Source organism: Rhipicephalus sanguineus, chromosome 1 (genome assembly GCF_013339695.2).
Source record: "Rhipicephalus sanguineus isolate Rsan-2018 chromosome 1, BIME_Rsan_1.4, whole genome shotgun sequence".
Lineage (NCBI taxonomy): Eukaryota > Metazoa > Arthropoda > Arachnida > Ixodida > Ixodidae > Rhipicephalus > Rhipicephalus sanguineus.
This window is the reverse complement of record NC_051176.1, coordinates 79644006-79648535: the sequence shown is the minus strand read 5'-3', so window position 1 is coordinate 79648535 and position 4530 is coordinate 79644006. Positions and strand designations below refer to the sequence as shown.

The window sequence follows — 4530 nt, the reverse complement described above, 5'->3', positions numbered from 1 at the left end:
CAGGGAAGTGGGCCAATATTCTCTGCGCAAAGCCTGCACTTTTGGGTGAGCGCGGGGATACGTGCGGTAAAGGAAATAATTAATTGTCGTAGAGCTTGTCCGATCGAACTCGCCCAGATTTCATTCGCCACGTGGTCGCCGTGTGTAACTTGCAGCTGGTCCGATAAAGGCTTCTGTTGTTGTGAAATGAACCAAATGTGGCAATAAACGATACCTCGCGGCACACTTAGCAGCCGAGAGCACACTTCGTAACAGATTCAATATCGCAGCAAGGACAGGGGGTGTTAGAGGTCTTGTTCTCGCTATACGAATAGAATATTGACGAGCGTTTAGATATGTATCCTGCTTTAACATTAACCTTTTTCTTGCTGCTTTCGTCGGTACGAAATATTTGCAACGGTGACTGAAAATACAAAATGATATATGTTCTTGCGAGCTCCATGGCGTATGTGAGCACATTTTCAGATTAACTTGGGCAATCATTGCGAGAAACGAATGCTGGATATCGGATTTTGAAAGCTTTTAATTTGTTTATACTCTGGGCCCAAGCGATATACTGACCATAAGGGGCAAACGTCTTCAAATTAAGGTATATGGGTCCTTCCAATGAAACTTGAACAATTCCGCCTGTTTACACAGTGCGGCGCGTCCTTCTTAATGAAATGATGTGACGTATCGACATAATCGTTTCTCTTATCATTTTGAAGACTATACAATGCATGTGCGTATAAAATTCTTTTGTTTAGACAGTGGAATTGTGTTACACAGTCTACTGCATTCTTGAAAATTTACACTTAATCATGACACTACTCCGTCTATACCAGCTGTCAAATATATCTGTTTGTGTTCACATTATTTTATTCATAATTACTTACGCACACGTAACAGCGTGTAGCTTGCGGATTCTAAAGCAGCGAAGTTCATGTTATAACTCAGTGTAGTAACTGTCCCCATAAATGAGGAAGTAGCAACGTCTGTCGCACATAATAATAAAATGCCGTAGATACAACGAGAAGTTGACGTCCAAGATGACGTCACACTCTAATCAAGCACATAGCCAAACACATCTCAACAAACTAGACTGCACACAACTGTGCGACCATAAGTACAACTCGGCAGACTCACCGAGATGACGTGCACTATGGTGCAACAATTACTTTACGGTCTGCGCGACAGCTACTCGGCAGTCGCCAACATAGACTAATTGCGTTACGTGTTTTGTTTTCCAGGCAGGCCGGTGAAAAACAGCTGCCACTGAACATACAAGTTCAAAGCGTTGCTTCGAACAACCAGCCACAACCTTCTCCGGGTAATGCCTCCTACCGCGTCTTGTTTCCAACCCCAGCCGAATTAATGACTGGCAGCACCTCTCGTCACGCAGGAATCGACGAAAGCGTGTTTTGAGGTCGTTCCAGCCGCCCACCGTCAACTTTCAGCGGCTGGGGTAACGTCCTCACATTGACAACCTTCATCACGAGTTCAGATGGCGTTGCGGATCGCTGCGGTCAATAAATTTTTCTTAAATATCTCAATATTTTCAAAGCTCGTGCTATTCGTTTCCGCCACTTGGAGTAATCTAGCTGGGCAACTACAAAAATGTTATCTCTCACAGGCGATTTTTAAGAATTGTGTATAATAGAAAAAATCAGTTTCGCCGCAAGGGCGAAGCAATGAATGCGATAGCAACAAACTGGAATGTTTCACGAAGCAAGGCTAGCTGCTAACTCTTTTTGTGTCCGATCTCGCGTAACTGTAGGAAAGGTGTAAGGGAATATGACCGTTCCAGAGAGCGAAGCGGTTTTCTTGCTGTCTGTTGTCTCAACGCGAAGTGATTTGAGTACAGATCGTACAAGGATATACGAGGCGTCTGCTGATGCATCTCGTGATAGCACGCGCGGCAGTTCTCGCGACAGAGCCCTTTTGATGAAACTTCGAGAAGCCGTCGACAGCATGCCTCGCACGCGGGGCGGTGTTTTTGCATGCGCCCTTCGTGTGACGGAGATGGCCGGCTAGTTTCTTCTCTGCTTCAGCCTCGTTCATCCCCAGAGCTCGAGCGCTTAAAAGCACGCGTAGGACATGCGATGCACGGCGACAGTGTCCATATAATTGCTGTCGCAAGAATCACAAGGTGCCCTCTGCATTTGCCTAAGACGACTGCAAGGCGAAAGCCATTTCCCTTTTTTTTCTCAGTCGACGCATTGATCCTTCCACGCCTCTTTCCGGAAGCTTTCTGCCCCACACATGGTTTTGCACTGCTTCCATGATGGGCCCACCTTATACCAAGGGACTGTCATGTGGTGACTCCATCATTTGACCTCATAGTGGCATAACAAATTGTGGTGATCTGTGAGGTCACGATGACGTCATATGGCGTCGTCGTCAAGTGATGATGATTTTTTGCATCAATCGTGTTGACGCCGCCTTCGAGGGACGCCGACTCCGCCGACGGTACATTTTCGCGTTTAATGGGGCATCTAAGGCTTTCGCCTTAATAAAATCGAAAGAACTCCCAGTTTTTTTTCGGAAATGGTTGTAGGGATACATATGATGTGATGTGCCTTTAACGAGTGGCGTAGCCAGAAATATTTTTTTCGAGGGTAGGTGGCATGTCAACATGTATGTATATGCATGCATACATGCATGCATGCATACATGCATGCATGCATGCATGCTAATGCATACATACATGTTGACATGTATGTATGTATGTATGTATGTATGTATGTATGTATGTATGTATGTATGTATGTATGTATGTATGTATGTATGTATGTATGTATGTATGTATGTATGTATGTATGTATGTATGTATGTATGTATGTATGTATGTATGTATGTATGTATGTATGTGTGTGTATGTATGTATGTATGTATGTATGTGAGCGCTCGAATCGCTATTAGCTAACAGTTCAAAAGCATATGCTCAAACGGGACCTGCAACAGTTTTCCAAGTAACCCCAGAATGGCTTCATTAAATGAACTCTAGAAGAACTTGTTCCTGGGCGAGTTGGTGCCTAAGTTTGCTATACATGTTATTTCTGACGCAATGCTTATAACATGAAGAACAGGGAAAAGAGACAGATGAGCGCCATTCCCTGTCCGCTTTTCCCAGTCCTTCTTCATGTTTCAAGCATTGCGCCAGAATAAACATGTATAGCAAACTTAGGCACCAACTCGCCCTAACTTATTGAAGCCATTAGGTGGTTACTTGGAAAAGTGTTGCAGGTCCCCTTTGATCATATGCTTTTGAACTGTTGCCTAATTGCGATTCGAGCGCTCACACACACACATACATACACATACATACATACATACATACATACATACATACATACATACATGCATGCATGCATGCGTGCATACATAACACACACACACACACACACACACACACACACACACACACACACACACACACACACACACACACACACACACACACACACACACACACACACACACACACACACACACACACACACACACACACACACACACACACACACACACACACACGTCGAGACAGAATAAATGTAATGTTCTTCACTGAGGCTGTTTTATTCACATTCTTAACCGAATAGCCCGTAAGCTTCTTCTGAAGCTATATACATAATGTAGCTCAGAAGCTGAATGTATGTCGTGTTGTGCAGCAAGTAGCAAGTACGCGCTACAATGTGCATTCAGTAGTCGTCGCATGATTGATCGCGGCCGAAATAAACCAACTTATTTTTGGCCATAATTTTATTTCTCGACGCTCTCAACATGCAGCTGCAAAGTCCCGCGAACTGTGTGACGAGGTGGCCGAGAGGTTAAGGCGATGGACTGCTAATCCATTGGGCTCTGCCCGCGTGGGTTCGAATCCCATCTTCGTCGTAATTTTTTTTTTCTCCGGCACGTTTTTTTTTTTGTTTTCCGCGAACCACCACGAAGGTAGATAAGATACACTAGAAAAGCGTGCGATCTATCAATTGTTTATTTCCTCCTCTTTATGGGAGTTAGCGACGACTTGGCAGATGATCGTTCCTTGCAGTACCGTATACACTCGTTTTTATTCAGACGTCATCGCAATGCGGCCGCATTTGGGGGTCGAGAACCCGTTTGCCGTGAAAAGATTAGAGCGGTCGAAGCCAGCTGCGGTATAACCTTGCACTCGTCTTCATTCGTTCAGATCAGGCAGGCAACGCTGGCAAGCTAATCTTTGCAGCGTTTTTTTCAAATTTCTTTCTGGAAAGGGACATATCAACTAACAAGGCACCGCAACTTTGAGAATTGTTTTCCATTCGTAGTTGCGTGCCTCGGTGTGGCTTCGTGGAACATCGGAACGCTCAAGCGTTATCTGACTTGTGTAGTAGGTTGCACAAGTTCCGTCTTCTCAAATATATGCAGGCAGTCTGCCAAGGCGAAGGAAACAGATATAATGCACGATTAGCACGTCAGCTTACGCCGCACCGGTATTGCACCGCTATGCCTCTGTGTGTATGTCTGTGTGTTTGTGTGTGTTCGTGCGTGCGCGTGCGTGTTTTACTTAGG

General features: G+C 44.8%; 1 non-coding gene across 1 annotated transcript; it reads left to right on the top strand.

The window, feature by feature from the left end:
• Positions 1-3791: 3791 nt before the first annotated feature.
• Trnas-gcu (transfer RNA serine (anticodon GCU)) lies at positions 3792-3873 on the top strand. Its single transcript has one exon. It is a non-coding gene; the product is annotated as a tRNA-Ser (tRNA).
• The last annotated feature ends 657 nt before the right edge of the window (positions 3874-4530 follow it).